Raw genomic sequence first — 26,015 nt, forward strand, 5'->3', positions numbered from 1 at the left:
CAGAGCCACAGGCTGAGTCAAGCCGTGTGATTGCTCCCCTGAGATGCAGTTAGCAAGCCTCTCTGACAGAGGCCAGAGGCAAGGAACAGTCAAAGACTAGAAAAGTCGAGTCTGTTTGCACACACTTCTGTGCTTAACACCCATTATGGTGCAATTAAGAATGGTAAGAAACGCTATTATATTTGGAAATCCCAAATAACAACCTAAGCTGGGGGAAAATGAGAAAATTGGTTTAAACCAAGGGAAAGTAGTTCTTAAATTATTATTTTTTTAATAATGGGATTTTTGCTTGAGCTACTTCTCATTTAACTTTGTAAACACTAGTTAGCTAACAGTGAAAGAAACTGTAGGACAGTTAGGTAAAGTGTGTCTTATTTCTAACATCTTAGGGACACTTAGGGTTTGTCTCACTGTGTTGCAGTTCACAGGACCTTACTTTCTGTTTTTCTTGGTCAGCTTCTGGGTAATGTTGCCAGTTCCACAAGACTGTGATGCAGATAAGAGCTCATCTAAGTTTATTCTAATTTAGATGATTAGGAAGACAATGTAGTTCTTTACAATGAGTAGGGGCTCTGCAGGGGACTTAATTGGGTAGACCGTGGTTTGAATCAGTTCACTTTCACATTAGGCTACAGTACTGGCCTGGAGGCCTTACCAGTGAATACCTTGGAGGGGGTTGGGGGAGGGTCTTCAACTGCAACAGCCTTAAGCATAATTTTAGAGAGATTTCTTCAGCTCTGACTAGTTCAGTTTTAATTGAAAGAAAGTTTTTTTTCCTTTTGAAATATTAAAACAAAAAGCCTTTAGAACATGATATTTATTTTTAACAAATGGTTATAAAGAAGCTCTTTTTATTTTATTTTTTTATATTTTTGTCTTTTTTGCTATTTCTTGGGCCGCTGCCGCGGCATATGGAGGTTCCCAGGCTAGGGGTCGAATCGCAGCTGTAGCTGCCAGCCTGCGCCAGAGCCACAGCAACGGGGGATCCGAGACGCGTCTGCAACCTACACCGCAGCTCATGGCAACACTGGATCCTTAACCCACTGAGCAAGGCCAGGGACCAAACCCTCAACCTCATGGTTCCTAGTCGGATTCGTTAAAAACTGCGCCACGACGGGAACTCCAAAGAAGCTCTTTTTAAAAAGTAAACAGAAGAGTTCCCGTCGTGGCTCGGTGGTTAATGAATCCAACTAGGAACCATGAGGTTTCGGGTTTGATCCCTGTCCTTGCTCAGTGGGTTAAGGATCTGGCGTTGCCTTGAGCTGCGGTGTAGGTTGCAGATGAGACTTGGATCCCAAGTTGCTGTGGCATACATAGGCTTCGATCAGGCCCCTCGCCTGGGAACCTCCCTATGCTGTGGGTGCGGGAGTAGAAAAGACAAAGAGACACACACACACACACAAAAGTAAACAGAACTGTTCACTTTTTATCATTATCATTTTTCTTATAGCCAAATGTTGAATTACAGGCATGGACAGTGGTCCCATTTTCCCCCAAATACTTGGACCTTTTTCTAAGCCTCTTCTTAAGATCGAATATGTAAATAGAAATTAATAAATATCAGACTGGAGAATAGAAATCTTACTCTTACAAACTGAGTATTGTTGTCCCCCCCAACCCAGTTCATATATCGAGGACCTAACCCCCAACATGATGGTGTTAGGAGGCATTATTTGGTGGAGTTTGTCAGAGGTGGTTTGGTTGAGATGAGGTCCTGAGGGTGGAGCTCCCGTGATGGGATTAGTGTCCTTCTAATAGGAGGAAGTTCCTTTCTCCACCAGTGAGTATACAGCAAGATGTTCGCCTCCTGCAGGCCAGAAAGACTTTTGCCAATAGCTAAATCTGTGGGCACCTTGATCTGGGACTTCCCAACTTCCAGAACTGTGATAAATAAATGTCTGTTGCTTAAGCTACCCAGCCTATGATTTTTTTGTTTTGTTTGTTTGTTATAGCACCCTGAGCTTACTAATACTCTTAGCTTATGACAAAATCTCTTTCCAACCACAGGGACCAAACTGCAGCAGTGGTGAGAGCAGGTAAAGGAGAAGAGCCTTAGCAGAGAGGAAAGAGAGGTCATGGTCAAGGCACAGATGCTTTTTAACTATTTTATCCCCAAATAGTCCATCCCACTTAGTCTCATTTTTCTTTGATGAAAAGTAGTCAGACGGCCTCACCTAAAGGCAAGGGGCTGGGAAATGGAGTTCCTGGCTGAATAGTCACTTTTCAGTAACAACTTGACACTCTGGAAAGGAGCACACGCCTTTGGTGGCAGTACATTGTATATGCTACTTTAAACTTAGAAGATGCTTTTTTTTTACAGCTATATACTCTTTAAATATTGAGGTCACTTTAAATTATGAGGGTTTTTTGCCTAAATATAATCAGTTCAGTTGACCAGCCAATTAACTGAGAGAAGTCAGTCCACTTGGTTGTTTGAATTTAACGTTCTTTGGTTCTACGGAATGGTTACTTTGGCATAAAAAGTTTGTGCGGGAGTCCTGAGTAGTTATCATCACATTGCAGCTAGTGTAAAATTTTTCTTTGTTACTACATTTATTTTTCTAGACATTGTCATCTTCCCTGATTTACTTTCCCAAATTCCTTTTAGATAGCTCCGTTGTCCTAGGTTATTCAGTAGAGTGCTTCTTTCAGAGCTTAGCTAAGAGTAAACCAGCCAGGTTTGTCTCAGCATTTTGAACACAATATAGTTTGCATGTTTTATTTTTGCTGTCAATACCTAATGGGGTCCATCCTGCAGATCTCTCATTTTATTTATTTATTTCTAAAAATTGTGTTTATTTATTTATTTTGCTTTTTATGGCTGCACCTGCAGGATATGGAAGTCTCCAGGCTAGGAGTTGAATTGGAACCGCAGCTGCTGGCCTATGCCACAGCCACAGCAACGCAGGATCCTTAATCCACTGAGTGAGGCCAGGGATCCATCCTGCATCCTCATGAATCCTAGTCCAGTTTGTAACCCACTGAGCCACAGTGGGAACTCCCAGGGATCTCTTGTTTTTAACAAAACTCATGTAGTCCTTCGTTGATGGTCAGACTATTAGTTGTATTGAAAAGATATCTTAAAAAACCAGAGCATATTACTGCAGATTTTTAAAGGGAATTTTTAATTTTATCTCTATTTCTTAGGCTTTCAATCTGTATTTTTCTATCTTTGATTTTAGGGTGTTATCTCAGGCTTACATGAAATGCCGAGCAATATGCTTTTATAAAGTCAGCCTCAATTTGGCAAAAGTCTCCACAGTTGGAGAAATTTGGAGTTGAACGCTTAACATTGATTATGCACTTATAGTTAAGATGCAAGAATTCAATAAAGTGATCCATAGACATATATAAATGAGTGCCTTTTCTAAGCTTTGTGAAGCCTGCACAAAGAAAGGAGTGATTGCCTCCAAGGAACTTATACTCTGGAACTTAATCACAGCACCAGGCACAGCAGATTTGGTGGAGACGACAAGACGTATGAAAAAAAATGTTAAACTAGCAAACAAAGAGAGCCCCAACAAAGGTCTCATGAGTAGTGTGGGAGATCACTTCTCCAGGTGATCAGTACAGAGAGGGAATCCATCATAGTTTGAAGCAAGTGAGAAGAAAACACAGTGTGAGTCTTTAGGATGGGTCTAAAGGGAAGATGTGGTTGTTGGGAAGTAAGGAGGTGGCCGTCTCAAAAAGGGATATACATAAGCAAAATTGTAGAATCTAGAATCCATATGAAGTTTTAGAGTAACTGTGAATAGATTTTTCTACAGGGAACTGAGGGTTAGTGAATGAAAATAGCAGTCAAAATGTTGGAAAGATAGGTTGCTATCAGATTGTGGAGAGCTCTAAATGTCAATTTGATAAGTGTGGCCTTTATTTTATATTCACTTGGGAACCATTGGAGATTTGGGTATGATCTATTTATTGACAGCAACTTGGAGCCTAAATTTGTGCCTAGCTTCAGATTTATCTCCCAAGCCAGGATTTCAAAAGTTATTACAATTTAAAGCACACTGATGTTGGCCACTCACCAGACGCCACCCTGTTTTACCTCCAGTATACACAGTGAATAAGTAAGCTGCCACAAGGAGATTGCTTTCTCCTACTTTATCAAGACACAGTGATCTTTTTCATTTTGGGCATCTGTCCAAGAAGACGCAGTGTCCTATTACAAAACGGAATCTGAGGGGTGTGAGGAGTATACATATATTTCTCCTTTGAACTTTGAAGGAGATTGTTCACTGTTAACATAAAAATAAGACTCCTCACAAATCATCAGCTTTTAAGAAAAATGACCTAAACCTTGTGAGCTACTCTGCCTCTTGGACAAATATAAATGGAATTGATTGGGGCAAAGCTCTTGACTACAGAGTATTAATGAATAACCACCTGCAAATCTTGTTGCACTTCTGGGTTTTGTATATATGGTTTGCAATTGCAACCATGTGGCAAATGCACGAAGTTGACCATATTAATACTGAGTTTATCTACACCATCTGCTGTCATATTAACATCTTTTTACTTCAACATAGCACCCTCTTCTTAGATATGTTCTGTTATTTCTTCTTTTCTTTCTTTGTTTCAAGTCATCCCACTGATATCTGCACCATTTCAGGATATCAGAGAAGGAGGCTTTCAGTGACGGGGTGGTGGATGGCAAGGACAGGTGGGCAGAGGAATCAGGATAATAAAAAGTCATAATTCATGGGCCCAGAAAACTGTGTATAAAGGTGAGCCTTGAGGTAAGAAAGTACATGGAGGAAGCATGAGAGAGACATGAGAGCATAACTGGGGATTAACAAGCGCACCAGAAATAGCTGAGAGGAGTCGAGCAAATGAGGATCAGATGTATACAGGGTGATGGCAGAGCAGCTCACAGAGATTAAGCTGGAATTATTCTGTTCATTGGACAGATCAATTTTCTTTTCTTTTCTTTTTTCGCTTTTTAGGGCCACACTTGAGGGAAATACTTCAAATTTTTGGCAACACATTCCAACAGCAGTAACTCCAAGTAACTTTCTGAAATAAGGGATCAACAGGTGAAGCCTTCCTTTCACTTTATTCTTAAATCATAACCATGATTAACTTGTACAAGCCACATTTTTTTTGGGTGTTTTAGTTTGTTTCCAAAGCACTATTCCATTTCATTTTTTCACTTATCCTCACAAGGTAGCTGTGAGTTAGCTTAGCATCATCAGTGAAACCTCCTGGCTCCCAACTCTTAGCCTATTTTATTAGAAAATAGTGACTTTAATTGTGTGTGTAAGGTGAAATTTTTTTCTATTAAACAGTCAACAGATTTTTAGAACAATGGCTATATTTCAGGAAGTGCTTAGAATTCCAAAGAATAGAAAGGTATGGAAAAGAGCAAAAATGTGTATTCAGTCTGAGTCAACAGGATTCACCTGGGTACTATTTGAGCTTTTGGTCCCTGAAGCCACGGGTCAGTGATACAGATAGAGACACTCATCTCTGACAAAGAAAAGCATGGATGCTGGCATGGGAGGACATAGCTCCTTTTCTTTCAATCCTAGATCAAATTTAAACCTGTGATTCTGGAGCTTACTCATCAGAGGAGAAATATCAAGAGCTATTTGCTCTCTCTGCTGTAACACAGCTCTGGCAAGCCTGGAAGTTATGTTGAGATCGTCAAATCTATAGTCAAGGACCATCTTTGTGAATCATGAAACCATATGCCACTGGTTGTCTGAATTGGAAAAGAAAAGAAAAAAAAATCCCCAAACAAAAATCCAACTCTACACCAAGGAAATCAGTGATATGATCAGATAGTACCAGTACCACACTTGATCATTTTACACCTTCATAATCTATACATTAAAAAGAAAAAAATCTTTGCTACTGCCTGAACCATGTAAAATACCAGAACTCTTGTAGTGTTAACAAGGAATAAAGATCTTGCACCAGATGGTGCCTCTTGTCTCCATCTATCTCTAGCCCAAACAATCTGCCAGAGTTTTGAAGAAAAATGCGATGTGATCGTGTTGCAAAGTATATGAAGAAACAGTATGAAAAGTAATCTGGCTCAAGCAGTGGAACCCAGAAGGAAGGGGATTATTTTGACTCTTTGAGCCTAGGGATGAGGGTACTGCTGTCTCTGCATCTTAGTCCATAAAACAAATAGTACTCTACGCCCAGGAACAGCTGGAGGGCAAGCATTGCACTGAGATGTCTCTTTGGGTCTCTACAGCCTATTGATATCAGTCAATATGTTTGAAATTTCAAGAATTCATCTGGTTGTTTTGGTTATATAACACAAAATACATAGTTTGATGACTTTTTTCAAAACTGACTAGCTATAAAGGGAGAGTTCACAGAAGAACTTATTATTGAATAAGTTATTTTTCTCTGTTGCCTTTCAGTTCTGAATTTGGCCATCTTGGTGATAATATCTTGCATACGGTTTCTATGTCCCCTTTGCAGAACATTCTTGAAAAATGTTGAAAATGAGCTTGGATGGGTTTTTTTTGCTGTTGTTTCTCTGCTTCTTTATATGACTTCCGTGGCCACTATATTTTCACATATCCTCCTGCCTCCTCGCACTTTGATCATGGTATTGTTACTTCTTTGCCATAAAACCTTTGATTGTTTTCTTTGATCTTTGATCTTATATTATCTTTTTTAAATAATGATTTTTATTTTTTTCCATTATAACTGGTTTACAGTATTCTGTCAATGTTCTCCTGCACAGCAAGGTGACCCAGTCACCCATACATGTATACATTTTGATCTTATATTATCTTTAGATTTTTATCTAACAGCTATGGAATTCTAAAGTGCTTTATAATCAAAGATTAATTAATAGGAAAAAAAGAGCTTTTCAGGTATTTTCTAGATGCAACTCATCTGAATAGATAGTTTGGTTTTATATTTACTTTTGGTAGTTGATCTAGAATTGTGTAAATGGCAAGCCTAGGATAAAGAAGAGTGGTGCCACTTCAGAGTGGTCTGAAGACTGACTCTTGGTGACCAAACCGGTAAAAGTCTATGATGAGACAAATACAGAAATTGAGTGTCAGCATTTAGAAACTTCCACAGCAGTTTGACATAGCTGTAACATCCAAGCATGTGATCACTTTTCTTGAAATTAATTTTGTTTCAGTTTACCAAAGTTTCAGTCCATAATGATTGGAAGGAAATAAAAACTGTGTTAACTACCACACATAGTTTAAGAAGCACCCCTTTATTTTTATTTACTTTTTAATTGAAGTATAGTTGATTTACAATGTTAGTTTTAGGTGTATAGTGAAGTGATTCAGATATATATATATTCTTTTTCATAATCTTTTCCATTATGGTTTATGTAGGATGGTGACTATAGTTCTCTATACAATATACTAAGTCCTTGTTGTTTGTTTTATATTTAGTGGTGTGTGTCTGCTAATCCCAAACTCCTAATTTATCCTTCCCCCACCCCATTTCCTTTTTGGCAACTATAAGTTCGTTTTCTGTGTCTGTGAGAAGCACCACCCTGGAGTTCATAATTTCATCATGTAAAATGAATTAAAATAGAGACAAAGGATCTGCCCACAATGAGGTTATAGCCGTCATCTAGTTATGCATTAACCATTACTCTGGGAGCTTTTCATGATGGCTGTGGAATGAAAGGAATACATTCATCTTGGAAATATTATCCAAGAGAAAAAATGGAATGAAGTCCTGAATTGAACAGGTTTGGTGACAAGGAGGCTCATGCTGCCCCAGTGTCAGCCTGGATGGGACATCTAGGTCCCAACAGACCTGGATAAGCTTCACTGGAAAGAGAGCCTTAATAACACCAGGAATTCTGGCTTTTTAGTTTTAAGTTCATGATGGCAAAACGTCCATTTAGACATTTACAGTGAATCATGAAAGACTGTGGACCTCAACTGAAGAGTTCAATGTTAGAAACTTAGAACAGATGGGAAAATCTTCCTGATAGTTTTACTGAGAAAGAGAGGTTCCCCTCTTCACATTTTCTGATATTTGAGATAATAATATTTCAGCTTTCCTACTTTTTCCTTACAAGGCAGATGCAGTACATGGGAATCTATGAAGGACACATGCTCAGACCACTCCTACGTTTGCAGGATGTGCTGATACATTCCAAGTGCTGAGAAATGCTATAGCTGGGTTAGCCCACAGAAAAAGTAGCAAAGCCTGCTTAATGATGATGTATCTCAATGATGTTCTAAGTAAAATATTATTTTGGTATCTCAGATTTGAATTTTCTCAAAGAAATAATATTAAAAATGAATATTGGTTAACTCTCTCCAGGTTATTTCTATACAACCTGTTATTTTTTTCTTCGTTATCCTGTCAGTAGAGTTGAAATGTTATTAGTGCTAACAATAGTATCACTATGATTTCTAATCTGTAATAATACTGCTCTCAATGATATTAATATATTTAAAACATTTTGAAGTTTATAGGGTTTTTATAGACTTTGACAATAATCTATATGGACAACCATTTATATTGTTTCTTCTATGGAAATTCTATTTCAGAGTTATGGCTAGAAGAATAAGTGGCACTTCATCTACTTCACAGTACATACCCACACCCACACACCGATTCACATATAAGTGGCCATATGATCTCTTTTGATTTATCAGTGCAGGTGGCAAAGGAAGTGTTGGGACTCAGGTAAAGATTTATCTCTCTAGGTCTAGGAGATATAGGAGTTCACCCAAAATGTAATGTGGGTTGTCTTTAAGGTGTATATTATAGCTGTATTGGCTTCACAGTTGGAAAGAAGTTCATGTCATTTTATCTTCTTTTTCCAATAGTTAACCCGTTCCCACTTCAGCTCTGCTACTCAAGGAAGAGGCAAAGTTCCACTCAACTGCTGAGCTCCTAGGGGAGCAAAGAGTAGCATATCTCTCCTTGAGCTCTGGGACACTTGCTGAGTGTGAACCTGACATTGAACAAATGGCAGAGGCCAAGATGTCAGCTGAATGACCTACCTTTCAACTCATTAACGCATATAAAATGTATAGGCAAGGTTATAAAATCAGTTTTATTTTTCCTTTTGTCTTTCCTGACCATCCTTCTGAAACTTCTTGCCTCTTCTTTTCATGTCTTTGTGTTCTCCCCTCTGTATGGGCACTTTTTGGTGGGCAAGGAGAGCCTGCTCACATGCTACACATCATTTGGGCTGTCATCTCATGTGCTGGGTCTTTCAATCCGATTGCATCTCTATTCATCTACTGACAGAAGTGGCAATGGTGCAGACAGGGGTATTTGTTATTGAAACAAACAAAGCATGTAGTGTTAGAGATTTGTATGCAAAACCTTCACAACAAAACTAAGCAGCTCTTTAAATATGCCAATTAACTGTTACTAATGTACAGTGCACTTCTAGGTTAAGGATGATTGATAGTAACACGCAGTGAAATGTTCTTAAACTACAGTCAGGAAATGTAAATGTACAGAATGGAAAGAACCAGCAGCTGACAGCACTAGTTACATGTTTCAAAACAACACTTTCAAATTGTTCCTTTATTGTTCTTTCATCCTTTCTCCGTTGGTTCTACTCTTCTACAGCCTGGTAGCCAACAGTGTGCTAAGAAAGTTTCAGGAAAGAAAATGTTTTAGTATGAAGTAAGCATCATGGACCTAATCTCATTTGTTTCACTCAGGCAGAACTCTTAGGAACCACAGTGGGAGTTTTGCTCAACTGAAGAGAATAGAATAGTCTTGTCTCTTTTAAATGTCTAACATCAAATCTGTTGCTATTACAAAACTAATTAGGAGGAGAGATGATTTCTCCTTTAGTTGCTGTGTCCTGTCTCAGCAGTCACTTCTTCATTTGTGCTAAACCAGCACCGCCCAAAAGAAATACAAAAAAAGCCACAAATGCTTGCCACATATATATTTCTAAATTTTCTAGGGGCAAATTAAAAAAAAAGACAGGTGACATTAATTTTGATAGTATTTTACTGAATGCTGTCTATCCAGACTATTGTCATTTTAACATATAATCGATGTAAAACCAGGTGTTTTGCATTTTTTTCTTCTTATTAAGTCTTTGTAATTTGGTGGATTTTATGCTTATTTGGAAGAATTGGCTCATGCCAGTTCAGAAGGGCCACATCTCAAGTTTTTGGTAGTTTTCCGTGGCCAGTGTTTGCTGTATGGGACAACACGATTTGTTAAACATCACCACTTGAGGAACAGTGTGGTGTCCTTGATTAAAATATTACTTTGGACAGTCAGGAAAGGCTGGGTATGCACCCTGAGTCAACACAATGAAGGAATTGCTGTTCAATTTTGCCAATTACTGATAAACTGGCCATTTTGTTGGGGCAAGATCAGTTAAATTCATAAACTCAGTCAGATGATTGATAAAGCTACCTGGCTATTGAAATGCTAAAGCATTTGTGCCAGGGATTCTTTATAAATATTCATTTAGTAAAATCTCAAACAAAAAGGAGAATTACTTAAAAAATAAAAATTTACTATCAAAGACCTTTTGATGTACATCATTTAAATGTCAGTGGAACATCTTTTAGGATACATTTTATATTCTTCACAACAATAAAAGTTGAGTATGTATTGTTAGAAAAACAATCAGTAAGTGCAGATATTGTCAAGTGAACCCTCTAAGAAGGAAAAATTAGATCTAATTAACTCCAGTTAATTATTTATTATCACCAACTATAAACCAAAAAATGCAGTACAAACATGATTAAGCATAAATTGAACATCAAAAAAGGGATGAGATGATAAAAGGCAAGCTATTTTGGGGAAATAATTTATTTTTCCAAAATCAGACAAATTGTATTAAATTCACATCTCATGTGAATTGGTAAATGCTGTGGAGGTAAATGGAAGCAATAACACCACAGTTATGTCATACTTCTTCAGATTTAGGCAAAACTTTTGTAAGAGGAGTAACCTCCAAAACAAACTGTAATAAAATAAGTGCTATAATTAGGTAATCATCAAAAGTACCAGAATGTTCTTTAAGTGCATGATCTTTGAAGAATCATGGAGAATTGTGCCCATTTCTGCATTTCTTCTGCTCTGTTCTGGCTCCCCTGATGGCTGCATTTCCCAGATATCTGCATCAGCTGATTCTCCAGTGGGTTCAGCCAGTGGGAAACCCCAGTGGGAGATAAAGGGCTGGAGGAGGCGGGGAAGCCAGGTTATTTTCCCTGTTTCTCTGTGCCTCAGGTGATATCTCTAGGAATGGCCCAAATTGTGTCTTCTCTGTAGCTTCAACTTCTGCTCTACATTCCTGTTCCAACTCCATCTTCCTTTGGATAGCCCTTACTCATAGAGCTGGTATCATGTCTTTTCTTCTCTAGACTAGAAGTTAATCTCTGTGTTGCCTCACCACTCCTAGTTCACTGAACCTTGCTACCTCTATGTAACCAATTCCCTGTTTTTTGTTGTTGTTTGTTGGTGGTGGTTTTTTGTTTTTTTTTTTTTTGGTTTTTTTGCTTTCTTTTTTTTTGTTTTGCTTTTTAGGGTCACATCTGCAGCATATTGAAGGCTAGGGGTCAAATCGGAGCTATAGATGCTGGCCTATGCCATAGCCACAGCAACTCAGTATCCGGACTGTGTCTGCAACCTACACTACAGCTCAAGGCAACGCCGGATCCTTGACTCACTAAAGGAGACTAGGGATTGAACCTGCATCCTCATGGATACTAGTCGGGTTTGTTTCCACTGTGCCACAACGGGAACTCTTCCCTGTGTTAAATCTACTCCTTCCTACATTTCAGATACTTAGATCTCCCCCTGCCCCCACCCTGTCCCCAGCACCTGAATTGTGGCAGAATGAAATAGGATTCTGGAAACAAAAATGAGCCAAGTTCCAAATTAATTACTAAGCAGATTGTTTATGTGCACCTCAAAGTAGGCAGTGACCATTAAGAGCCAACATGAGTTCCTTAAGAGACGTCATGACCAATTCACTTTGCTTACTTAACTGGTAGTTGAAGAAATACTGGTAGGAGTACATGAGCAAGGCCTTTGAAGTGGTCTTTCCTGATGTCCTTGTTGTTAATAGGTATGTGCGTAAAGGATGATACAGATTTAGTCAGGTTTACAGGCTGTACTGGAAAATACCTAGAGGGAACCATGGCTGCCTTTCAATATTTGAAGAAGGATTAGGTTAGATCTTTGAAACCCTGGAGGCTAGAGCCAGGATCAATGTTTGAAGTTCAGGGAATCTAATTTTGGCTTAGGAAAGGTAAGTGCATTCTAAGAATCAGATTCTTCAGAAATGGAGTACACTGTCCATGAGGAAGACAGTTTCTGCCCTGGTTATAACCAGACAGATTTTAGCTATGAAGAATGGGATGAAAGGGATTCTGCAATTGAACTTGAAATAGAGTATTCCTGAAGTCTCTCCCAACTGTGAAAGCTTAAGAACCTTTGAGTGTGGTCATCCATGCTTGGGACTAACATGGCACCAAATGTACTTTGTCATATGATGAGACTGTAGAAAGAGCCGCAAAGCTTGCACTACCTGTGGGTGATCATTGTTAATGTAAATGAGCACTGTCCTGGTAAAGAACGTTAATTAAATTCTTGGTTTACACAAGCATAAAAATACTAGTTTTTAGTTCAGAGAGACAATGTTTTTTTCTAATTTTGAGAAAATCCACACATTCAAAAAAGGTGCACAAATATCAGCAAATACTGTATAAATATAATCTTGATGGATATATATTTAGAATATAAATATCAGATGAGAAATTTTGAAGGTTTAATTTAGTGAGGAATGGCATCATTCTTGTGTGGGTTAGTTTTTAGGACAAAACAAATATTTTTTTGTCTTTTTAAATTTTAGGGCTGCACTCGTGGCATATGGGAGGTTCCCAGGCTAGGGGTCCAATCAGAGCTGTAGTTGCTCGCCTACACCACAGCCACAAGCCATTCCAGATCCGAGCCACATCTGTGACCTACACCACAGCTCACAGCAACACCGGATCCTCAACCCACTGATTAAGGCCAGGGATTGAAACTGCATTCTCATGGATGCTAGTCAGATTCATTTCCACTAAGCCAGCAGGAACTCCAGGACAAAACAAGTTAATAAGAAAGTTTTTGTGGAAGATGAAATTTTTAGCAGATATTATTATCACCTGCTTTGAGAGAAAATGAACTTTAACTGCAATCAATTAATCAATCATTCAACAAGCTTTCATGAAGCTCATGCTCTAAGTTTAGCATCAGAGATAGCCATAAGCAAAAATTTTAATCAAAAGTTGTATTCTAGTCTCTTCTTCTCTGCCCTTGTCCACTACATGATGTCATGCATTTGAAAGATTTCCAGTGACCTCAAGGTCTCCACTCTCTACTTTTCAGGAATGGATAGGAGAAAATGTTTTGCAAAAAGACACCAAATATATTCCAAGTAACATCTGTTGACCAACGATATGAATGAGTGAATGCATGAGTATACTTCTGTTAAGAGGATTTCATTCACTTGTTTCTGATGGACATCTTTTGGGCATCTATTATAAACAAAGTAAAGAATGAATAACACATTCTCCTCACTTTCAAAAATCTCCAGATCGTGATGATAGATCCAGACACGCAGAGTTAATTATAATACAACATGATAACTGCTGTACTACAGGTATGACACAATGCTATGGTAACACATAGGAGCATGTGACAATTAATTCAGCTGCAGTGGGGGTTGGGTGAAATGAAGGAGCTGATGGGGAAAAGCTTCTGATAAGGAATGTCACTGAAACTGAGGCCAAATTAGAAAGTATTTCTTCCCAAAGAAAGGACTAAGGAACAGTATCCTATAAGCAGCAGAAAGACTTTGCTTGGTACCTTAAAGCTTAAAACTGTTTGTTTTTTAAAAGCCACAGGTTTCCACTGGCATTAACCAGGGGTTAAAGCACCACTGTGGGAATTTAAGGAGATATTGTCTCTAATAGACTCTTCAGGGAAAGTTGCTTATTCTCTGGTATAGGGCCAGCCTGGTCCATTACTTTGCTATATATTTGTATATTAACAGTGCTTAATAACTACTCTTAATTGTCTGATAAATTCAATGAGGTATGCATATTGAGTTTTTAGGTTTCAAAGAGAAATATTCCATCTAAGACTTAGGTATTAATTCTTTTTTTAAAAAATGTAACCTCTGCCAGCTCATTTTTCAGCAAGGTGTTCACTGTGTAGAAGTAAACTCATCTATAGCGTGACATACAATTATATTAATGTACTACCTATAAGGTTATATTTTTTTAAACATGTATTTCTGACTTCAGCTGTGGTCTCCTACCACTCGGATCTTTTAGCACCTACCAACTTTTATGGCAGCTCACAAACTAAGTTACTCCCCCCAGGCCTCCAACCTCCTGCCCACGCGAGCGCATGTACACACACATACACATACATACACACACACACACACTTCGGTAGATTTGCTTTTCCTCAGTTAGGCAGAAATATTGAAAGGTACAACTTTTAGGCCAAAAGTGTCAAGACACTGGATGCTCGGGCTCATGTGGATTTGTTATCCAAAATCTACTTCAAGTATCAAACTGCAGATTTCAAGAGCTGTAGCCAGAAGAATTTCTCTAATAAACTAGAAATAATCAGTAAAAGCAAACACTTAGGAAAAGATTGGTTTCAGCTAGAAAGATATTATAGTCAGAATTTTCCTAGGATTATTACATTTGCAAATAATGTACACGAAGTTTTAATTTAGCTTTCAATTTTACTAGTGTCAAAATCTTGTTCTACTTTGAATCTACTGATTTTTCCATTCCAGAGTCAATGCCATTTTTAAAGGGTGGTTTAAAAACCAATAATTTAATCCATATTCTGCTAAAACTTTTAGTATAAGTGCCTTACTCAGATGTATCTTTTCTTGCTTAAAAAAAATCTGATTTTAATTGCCGAACTTATTATTTTTTTTTAAATCAAGTCAATGGAAAATATGCTATGGTTTCCACTGTTTTTTTTTTTTTCTTAAACCCAAGGGAAAACATGGACGAACAATTAAAAAAAAAAATGCTCTGTATGGAGTATTCTTTAATGTCTCCCTTTGGTGATGTATGGAATCAAAACCAAATTGTTTGAGCCAGCCAAAGACTTCTTTTGAATTATCCAGAGTGCTTGTGTTTTGCAGTCATTTCTTGTGATGATTTTATTTTGTTCCTCTGGTATGCAGCCTCATATTAACACATGCTAAGTAAGGGGCAGTTTTTAAATATACATGCTTTGGTTGCTAAATCTGCCTCTACTTTTGTTTGAGCCAAAAATTATTCTAGAGTTTCTAGTAAAAATGATGAAGAAAGGATGAGTAGAAGGAGCAACTAAAGGGAGCTAAATGAGATGAACTGGTATTTATTTGATCAATAAAGCCATTTTTTGTGATTCTACTCTTTGGGGAAGAATGTGATATTTTCTCCTTTGAATGTCTTTGTGATGTGAAAATATTTAGACAATTTAATGAAACCCATCAAAGAACGTGAGTCATTTTTCTGCATATTAAGTGTATGCATTACAATGCGGTCAAATGGACTGGCTTCTAGAACTAACTGAAATCATCTGTAATATGGTCACTAACAGTAAATAATCAGAAGAAACCAAATGGTTCAAGATCAGTCAAAGGAAAGTTTTTAGGAGAAATTTCTTTCCAACATTGTGACTGTATTACTTAACACCCTTTTGGTTATAACAGAGATTAATGTCAGACTAGCTTAATTAAAACGTAGGAATTTATTGTAAGGCTATTCACAGAGCACAAGGACAGGAGGGACCTATGAGAGGCTCACACTCTCACTGAGATAGTTTTCTTTAAAAAAATTTTTTTATTATAGTTGATTTATAATTTCTGTCAATTTCTGCTGTATAGCAAAGTGGTCAAGTCATACACACACACCACACACGCACACACACACACAAATACATACATACACACACACACACATGCACGTATATACACACGCACATATATACACATTTTTTTCTCATATCTTCTTCTATCCTGTTCTATGACAAGTGATTGGATGTAGTTCCCTGTACGGTATGCTAGGACCTCATTGCTTAACTATTCTAAATGTAATAGTTTGCATCTACCTTCATTCAATTTTTTTCTAACTAAAGGCCAAGTGTTAAAATTCCTGTTGTATATTTAACCCCACCCCACCCCTCTTCTCAAGGCCTGGTTCTTGGACTGTAGGTACACCTCTCCAGTCTTCCTTCTCTGTTTTTCCATACCCTCTGCTTCAGTCTTCACTCTCTATTTCTCCATTCCCCCAGTTTACATGTCCTCTGTGTAACAGTCCAGATTTGTAGGAAAGAAAATCAATCAGAGCAGCTTGGACTTAGGAAAGACAGTGACTCCTAGCTGGCCAGTATAAGCTAGGGTTTCACATACAAATATGGTTGCCAGATGTTCACCTCCATGGGAAAGAAGAAAGCGTTGGCTTCATGGAACAAGAGATATGGTGAGGTGGCAAGCCTGTTGAAAGTAACCATTTACAAATATAATCAGCTCAACTCACTTAAAGGCACATGTAGTCTACAGTTTTTCTACAACTACAGTATTTTCACTGAAACTTTACTACGTAAGACATTTCCGAATATTTTGGCAATATAGTTTGGGAAATTTAATGCAGAGAGGCAATGTATACTGAGGAAAGAACAAAGACTTAAGGGAATGACAGGCTTGAGTTCTATTTTTGGTTCCTCCATTTAGCATGTTAGAAGATTGTCAGTAATTATTCACCTTCACTGTCTCAGTTTCCATACCTATGAATTGGGAATAATGATACCAACCCTATAGGAGTTCTGATAACTAACAATAGTATATGTACAATGACTAGAACAGTGTGTAAGTTATGCTAATAGTGAATAAATGAAGCTATTATTACTACCTTTATCTTGAGTGTGATTTATTTGGAGTTACATAATCAGCAATGTAATTTCAAATGAAGTAGGTATATGTCATTGGCTCAAGAGGGACTGAGGCAGCCACTGAAGAACTTGAAAATAGAGAAATGAATATTTTTTCTTAAAGTTAAATTCTAAAAACAACTCAAAATGAAACAGAGAAGTATGCAAAGTCAATTTAAAGTCCTTTCCACAAATTGGTGATTTCTGCACAAGACCTAAACTATTTGTTAATATTTTTATTAGGTTAACTTAATATCAACTCAACATTTTAAATTATTTAAGCTTATTTTTGTAATACTATTTTTGAAATTAGGATTTGGTATACTGGTTATGCTTTAAAATTTTTTTCATGTTGAAGTATAGTTGATTTACAATACATTAGTTTCAGTGTACAGCAAAGTGATTCAGTTATATGTATATGTCCATTATATATTTATACTGTTTTTCAGATTCTTTTATATGTTTTTACATATACTATACACATATATACATATACTATACATAAATACATATATACATATACTATACATAAATACATATATTATATGTTTTTACATATACTCCTTGTACTATACAGTAGGTCCTTGTTTTTTATTTACTATATATATAGTACTGTATATATGCTAATCCCAGCCTCTTAATTTATCCCCCAACTCTTTCCCCATTGGTAATCATGTTTGTTTTTTATGTTTGCAAGTCTATTTTTATTTCATAAATAAGTTCATTTGTATCTTTTTTAGATTCCACATGTAAGTAATATAATATGCTATTTGTCCTTGTCTGATTCACTTCACTTAATATGACAATCTCTAGGTACATCCACGTTGCTGGAAATGGCATTATTATTTTTATGGCTGAGTAATATTCCATTGTATAAATGTACAACACATTCTTTATCCATTCCTCTACCAGTGCACATTTAGGTTGCTTCCATGTCTTGGCTAATGTAAATAGTGCTGCAGTGAACATTGGGGTGCAATCAGAGTTTTCATCTTTTCTGGATATAAGCCCAGGAGTGGGATTACTGGATCATTTGGTAACTCTATTTTTAGTTTTTTTAAGGAACCACTATACTGTTTTCTATAGAGGCTGCACCAATTTACATTCCCACCAACAGTGTAGGAGGATTTCTTTTTTTCCACACCCTCTCCAGCATTGAGACTGGTAGACTGTTTGAAGATGGCCATTCTGACTGGTGTGAAGTGATACCTCATTGTAGTTTTGATTTGCATTTCTTTAATAGTTAGAGATACTGAGCATCTTGTCATGTGCCAGTTGGCCATCTGTATGTCTTCTTTGGAGAAATGTCTATTTAGGTCTTCTGCCCAGTTTTTTTTTTTTGACACTAAGCCTTATGAGCTGTTTGTATATTTTGGAAATTAATCCCTTGTCAGTTGCATCATTTGCAAATATTTGCTCCCATTCTGTACATTGTCTTTTCCTTTTTTGTTTATGGTTTCCCTTGCTGTGCTAAAGCTTTTAAGTGTAACCAGGTCCCATTTATTTTTTGCTTTTACTTCCATTACTCTAGGAGGCAGATCCAAAAAAATTTGTTGCAATTTATGTCATTTTTTTCTAATAACCATGATCATAAATACAGAACTATTCATATAAAAAATTGCTTATTCTTTTACCACATAACATGAACTTGTGGAAATACTGACTTTACAAGACAGAAATGATTCCAGGGCTATACAATTGAGCTAAATCTGAATGAAAACTTTTACCATATTTAAATAAATAAATATCTTTAAAAAAAAGGGAGCTGGTCAGCAATAGAACAGAGCAGAAGCAAGTCCTCACTGATTTTGGGCTGCAACCATCGCTCTTTCTGGGTATAGGATGCCCTCCCAGGCCCACATGATTAATCCAATCCTTAGACGTGTCTTTTCCTCTTGCAGAGACAAACACGTCAGGCTATCAGAGAAAGCCACTTAACTTCTCTATGATTTGGTTTATTCATTTGTAAAATAGGTATATTACATAGTAGTAACAGTATTGATGTGAGAAAGCATTAAAATAATGTTCTCAATAAAAGGTTTTTTTTTTTTAATTAAAAAAAATCTTACTCTAATCCATTTTGGATAGTAAACCTAACTTGTCAGGCCACCCGAGTTATTTTTCTCCTGAAACATTAAATAAATAGGCAAGGAGGCCTTACATGTCCACCTTAGAAGCTTTGGTAGGCAGCAAACAGCAGTTAATTAAGTTTAATCAACTCTAATAGTTGATTAACCTTCAAGTCCTAGGGACGACCCTGGTCCAAGGTAAATTCTACATTGATGTTGACTCCTGGTGGCTAATTGACTTTCTTGATGTATCAGGATGCAAATGCTTCCAAGTCTATGCTATATAGTATATTAAACCATTATTTACTGAAATCCAGCTATAAATATGATATTAGCAGTGAGGAAAATACAGAAAAAATATTCTGGGTCTAAAAGACTTCGTCATATAACTGGGGAATATACACAAGTACTTAAGTGAATAGTTTTTCATGTGTATCAGTACTTCTGTATGTATCACTTCATAATAATCCTGTTACAGTTGAAAAAACTGAGTGCAGAGATTAAATGACTGGCTGAAAGTCATGAATAATAACTAATGGAACTGAGACTCTGGTTCAAATCCAGTGTTCTTCATACAGTGGATCCAAACCACAGAGGTATCTCTAACATTGCAGACCCTTAGGCTTCTCCCATAGATATTCCACATTCAGCAGTTTCGGGCAGGGGGCTCAGGAATCTGCATTTTAATAAAAAAACACCAGATGATTCTGATGCAGATCATCTGCTTTGATAAGCATTGCATTAGATTATTAATGTTCCCACGAAGTAATGTGAGAACAGTTTCAAAACAACACACCAACCTGTTTAAAATGCTAGGGTATTGAGTTCTGTCAGAATGCAGGGAGTGAGAATGAGGCTGGGGAAGGGATGAAATCTTTGGTGCAGACTGGTGCTGGCTAGGCACTCAGAGGGAGCATTTAGGTTATCTGGGTTTCCTGCAATGACTTGGACAATGCCTGTTCATCACTACGTTCACTCCCACAAGAAATCCCAGGAGCATTTGCCCTGGAATTCATCTTTTTTTTTAATTTAAATAAAAACTGGACTCAAAATGTCTTAAATTAGGAAAGAATTCAGCATCCAATGTTTCTTTTTGTCCTTATATGGATTTTTTTAAAGCTCTGTCTCAAATACCATGTTCTTTCTATGTCATATTCATTGTGAACACAGGCAACAGGATTCTGCCCTTGGATGGCTTTCAGGGGAAGAGACAGAACAAAACAACAAAACACTTTATATTTCTTTTCAACGGCACAGATTTTTATCATGTTAGGGTCAGGGTTGAGTTCAAAATGTTGCTCATTTGGAAATGAAGAATTTCTGTTGCTTAGATGATTTGAAAAATCATGGAGTCAATGAAAAACTCTCACAGCTACTTCACAATGATTGAGCATTGAAAAATTGTACAGATTGCCTTATATTTGAGTGGACATTTCAGCATGAATACTTATCTTTAATTCATGTCTAAACCCCAAAGTAGAGGCCAGTGACTCTGGCAGGCAGGCATTTGTTCAGAAGCCTGGCTTTCAACATAGCCATCACTGTGTACTGGAGCCAGCATGGGATTTCCCCTCAGGGATATGGAAAGTGGCAGGAAGTGACCTTTCAATTGGGCCATTGTCTAAGGAAATGTTCCAACCATCTCTCCCTCAGCCTAGTTGGAGTCACATAATCAACACATTTGTGCAGGAAGGAGGAAGCCCCAGTGAAGGCCCGCCCTTCACCCAACAGCTTCTCTTCATTTATTATTCCCTCTTGCCCAGCATTTGCCCAGTAGCTTAGGGACATCTCTGTGATTCAGTACTTACACACATGGTTATTGCCGCCCAAGCCATACCTTCATTCACCCAACTTACAGCCTATGCAAGACTATTATTGGCTCTGTCCAAGGCAGGGACATTTGCTCTATGTGGCCTATGCCATCCCTTCCTGTATTCCTTAATTTTAATTTTTAATTTTTTTTTTTTGGTCTTTTTAGGGCTGCACCTGCAGCATATGGAGGGTCCCAGGTTAGGGGTTTAATCGGAGCTACAGCCACTGGCCTACGCCACAGCCAGCATTGGATCTGAGCCACATCTGTGACCTACACCACAGTTCATGGCAACGCCAGATCCTTAACCCACTGAGTGAGGCCAGGGATCCAACCTGCAACCTCATGGTTCCTTGTTGGATTTGTTTCTGCTGTGCCACAATGGGAACTACAATATTCCTTAATTTTAATAAACGTGTTTTTTCTACGAGAAAGTGTGTATGTTTTTGAGGGTATGCATCTTTCTTATACTTTTGAAATGGTTTTTAATTCAGAGCATCATACACGTGGTCCCTAAATAGATTAACAAATAAATACATTCTTCAGCTTCAATGATTATAAACAGTCTTTTTTCTTTCCCTCCACCTTACCCTCCAGGAGGCCTCTTTTGAGAAACTTGTCCTTGAAATGAGATCTGGCTTCATCCTTGTGTTTTTACTCCTGGCATAACTGCCATGATGCATCTTGGTTACCTTATCTCAAGATGGAGAGACAAATGTGGGTGAGCTAGGCAGGGCCAGAGCCACCAGTGAAAATTATGAAGAAGGCCAGATTATATTTAGTATCTTTTAACACCTCAGCCCAAGGTCATTGACTCCCTCTAGGTGGTCCTTCCATTACCAGGGAAAAGCTCTTACCATATTTACCAAAATACTGAAGTTAGAAATATACCTAATCCAAAATTTTCCTGGTCTCTCATTTGTAAGAATTTACCTGTACTGTATTTCAAATGCCCTCTTACCTTGCTGTCTGCTAGATGGCAATATTGGTAATGGATGAGTGAAATAAACAAATCTTTGCTATTGTAAGAAACAGCCAAAATGGTACCCTTCTCAAGACTCAAAGTGCCTCCTCATTACATATCATCAGGGAAATGCAAATTAAGACAACAATGAGATACCACTACATACTTGTTAGAATAGCCAAAATCCAGAACACTGACAATAACAAATGCTGGAGATGGTGTGGAACAATAGGAACTCACATTTATTGCTGGTTGCAATGCAAAATGATACAGTCACTTTGGGAGACAAGTTGTTGGTTTTTCACATAACTAAGCATTCTCTTACCATATAATCCAGCAGTTGTGCACCTTTATAATTTACCTAAAAGAGTTAAAAACTTACGTCCATGCAAAAAAACTGCACATGATTGTTTATAGCAGCTTTATTCATAATTGCCAAAACTTGGAAGTAACCAAGGTGTCCTTGAATAGGTAAATGGATAAATAAATTGTTGTACATCCAGACAGTGGAGTATTGTTCAGCAGTACAAAGAAATGAGCTCTGAAGCTTATTCTAATGGAGGAAAATTCAGTGCACATTACTAAATGAAAGAAGCCAATCTGAAATGCTATATATTGCATGATTCAAACTATATGGCATTCTGGAAAAGGTAAAACTATGGAGACAGAAAAAAGGTCAGTGGTTGCCAGGGCTAGTGGGGAGGGAATAGGCAGAGCACAGACAATTTTTAAAGCAAGGAAACTACTCTGTGTGTTACTGTAGTGGTGGATACATGTCATTAAACATTTGTCCAAACACATGGAATGTAAAGCTCGAAGAATGACCCCTAATGTGCCCTGTGGGCTTTGGGTGATTGTGATGTGTCAGTCAGGTTCATCAGCTGTAACATATGTGCCACTGTGGTGGAGGATGTTGATAATGGGAGAGGCTTTGCATGTGTGGGGTCAGGAGGGGTATAGGAAATCTCTGTACTTTCTGCTCCATATTACTGTGAACCTAAAACTGCTCTAAAAAATAATACACACTACTATATATGAAATAGATAACCAGCGATGACCTACTGTATATAGCACAGGGAACTACATTCAGTATCTTGTAATAACCTATAGTGGAAGAGAATGTAAAAGAAGAACACATATGTGAGTATAACAATCACTTTGCTGTATACCGGAAACGGCAACATTGTCGATCAACTGTATTTCAATAAAATAAAAAAAAATAGTCTAACTTAGTCTAAAGCTTCTTTAGAAGTCAGGCTAAGTATATCGATTTAGTCTTACTCTCTCTTAAGTGTATTCCTTCTTTTATGTTTGCGTGGTTGCTGTTCTGGTTTCAGCAAAAGTTTCCAAAGTGGTTTTCTTGCCTCCTCTTTTCTTTCAGCAGCCTACCTTATGATCTGTTGCCAAATTAATCATTTAAAAACATCTCTTTTATCGTGTCACTCTTTGGCTAAAATTGCTCTCCTTGACCTTGATTGTTTACATTGCCTGGATGGCAGATATAAAGCACGTAGGCCACCTCTTTCTCTTTCCATGGCAGACATTCATGATCAGTCTTTCTTTGTCTCCCTGAGTCAGTGGCCTCAGATTCCTTAACACAGAATCCTAATGAACCACTGTCAATTGTTAGGAGATAGTTCTCCAGATGAGACTTGTTTGTTATCCCTGGACCATGATAGCATATCCAAAGTGAAAGCCTATACACAGTGAACTCAACACAATTTGATCCCACTCTCTCTTCCATTAGATGTGGGTATGAAATATTCCTGTGCTGCTCTGGCAAAATTCAGAACATAACTGTCTGCTGAACATGCGCTAATCTGTCCAGATTCTGCCACTGTTTCTGAAATTTCCCTGCTAATAATGATTACTTACTTCTTTTTGTTTGACCCAAATAGGCCTCTGTTTCAAGTCTCAGCTTTAATTCTCCTCTCTGCCTGCATTCTTCCTAGACCTTATCAGGCAGGAATTGTCTTCATTCTCAAGGAACTGTCCATGCCCCTCATTTATTCAGTGACTAATACAGGTTTGTGAGATGGCTCTTGTGTGGTTGTTATTTTCTTGTTGAGTGTACATCTCCCCTTCCAGCTAGCTATCAGAGGGCAGGAACCAGGTTTTCTACCTCTTCCTGACTTTCATAGTGTAGATTGACAGCATCTCATGAAGTATAGGCCTTAACTGCATGATTTCAGACATGGAGGCAGATCAGTAAAAGTGAATTTATTTATACACACATGTTCATATATACATACATGTATACTTTTCCATGTTCCTCATACTATAGAATAAAATGTTCCTGAAAATGGGATGGTATGGTGGGATAATAACTGTCAAACTGCAAATGGGGAATGAAGATGTAACCTGAAGTTCCAACAATGTGGGATGTTTTTCTTTTTCAGTAAATGTTTATTAAGAATTTATTGTCCACCAGAACTGCACTAAAGCTTTAAACATAGCATCTCATTTAATTTCTACAACTACCCTGTGGAGTTCATTTTGTAGATGGGAAAAAAGGAGGAACAGAGAGCTTTCGAAATGTGGTCAAGGACACTCAGCTGGTACATAGCAGGGATTTCTACCTGGCTGTCTGCTGCTGACTTTGAGGGCTTTATTCTTCATCATCACAAGTATAGCCTTCTGCAAGCAAATCCCTTCCTTCTCATCCCAAGACTGATTTGGTGACTGCTATTAGACTTCCCCAGTGAATAACATGAAATCTCGAAGGAACGTGATAAATGTCAGCATGCTTCAGAAGAGGAAATGTGATTGTTTGGTTTGGCATAATTGGGCAGATGATGCCCAGTGATTGCACTGGTATTTTATCAGCAGAAATATGAAGTAATCGCAACAAACGAACGGGGTCCAGGAGAGAGTCGTAGAGGTTGCAATCTGACATATTTGAGGAAAATAAGGGGAAGGGGCTTAAAACCTTGTAGAATATGCTATCACAGAGAAAAAAAGGAAGAAATGTAGAGTATATAGACTGTTTAAATGCGAACGTGCTAAAGAGAGCCCACAATGAGAAAATGGTTGATGTGAAATGATCTTCTCAGGTAGCTTAACTAAACATAGTTGACAGATCATATCTCCTCCACTGATAAAACTGCTATTCCTTGAACTGTTCTTGCTAAATGCCAACGACCAAGAAGTCAGAGAGAATTGAGGAAAAATTGGAAGCCATGAGCACTCTCTTTGTGGAAGTGATCCTTTCTGTTTTAATTTTTAGGCATTTGCGCTTATGAGGGATACTTGAGATGAACCAGCAGTTGTCAAATGAGCGAGAGCCGGGTTGAACCTCCCGGTTTTGTCTTACCCCATAAGCCCTCAAAAGTCCTCTTGTATAGGATTGCTCCTGGAATCAGATCTTACTGGGAAGGAAAAGGTGAAGACATGCCTCTTCTTCTCTGTGCCCCGTAGTTTTAATTGAGCCTCCAGTGAATTTCCTTAGAAGTCAATGGTGGCTCCATGTCCCAGAAGGGACAGGGGAAGTGTGTGAAACAAGATGAGAGGCGGGCCCATTATTCCCAGAACTCCTCTGACTTCTTTTTAAACCCTGGTCAAGGATAGAACTGTTTGTTGTAATAAAATATCCAGTAGCAGGAAGTTGAGATGGAGGTTATACTAAAACAAAACAAACAAACAAACAAAAAAACCCAAGACAACAAAAATGCTAATTTTAGCTCCATTCAAAACCCAGGGAAAAGAATCAATGTTTACAAAATTAAGATTAATGGGCTGCCAAAATTCAACTCATTAGTTAGCAGCACTACAATGTAGTGATGAAGTTTGTGCTGGTTGGACTTATAGAGAATTAAACCTATAATTGGGAATGCCTGTCCCCTTGCATTTGGCTTAATGATTATGGACTTTTCTACTGAAAGTGCTAGTAGGCAAGGAGTGGTCCTAAAAATCCCTGCCTAAGAATTTACCCACTACACTTGACATAGAGGGGGGTCTTGTCAGAATATATTGAGTGCTGAAGATCATGGTTATTATAGCTTAAAAGCTTTTACAGATATTGATCCAGACACTGGAGTGTTCCTCCTTGTGTAGATAAAATACTCCCAGAAACTTGAAGGAAGTGCACTTGGAATTGCAGACAAACACCAAGACTTTTCTTTTTGACAAATATGGAGCTCTTTTCCTCCCCCTAAGAAGTCATGCATTGAGATTAGGGCTATGGAAGTTCTTAGGATGGATTTGGACTGGTCTGGTGAGCCTGTGCATAAAGGTCTTGCCTTTTTCAGCGTTTCTGTGCAGGAGGCGGGCATATGGCAGGCCGTCCTGGGGGATAATT

General features: G+C 37.9%; 1 long non-coding RNA gene across 8 annotated transcripts in view; it reads left to right on the forward strand.

The window, feature by feature from the left end:
- Positions 1–26,015, forward strand: part of LOC125126158 (uncharacterized) — a 150,074-nt gene that overhangs the window by 113,741 nt on the left and 10,318 nt on the right. For 4 of the 8 annotated variants that reach the window (XR_007134519.1, XR_007134522.1, XR_007134526.1 and 1 more), the window contains one exon: positions 4,947–5,036. The exons of the other annotated variants lie outside the window; for them this stretch is intronic. This is a non-coding gene — a long non-coding RNA (uncharacterized LOC125126158). The remainder of the gene's footprint in view (positions 1–4,946; positions 5,037–26,015) is intronic. 8 annotated transcript variants of the gene reach the window in all.

The sequence above is a fragment of the Phacochoerus africanus genome, chromosome 4, assembly GCF_016906955.1.
Source record: "Phacochoerus africanus isolate WHEZ1 chromosome 4, ROS_Pafr_v1, whole genome shotgun sequence".
Lineage (NCBI taxonomy): Eukaryota > Metazoa > Chordata > Mammalia > Artiodactyla > Suidae > Phacochoerus > Phacochoerus africanus.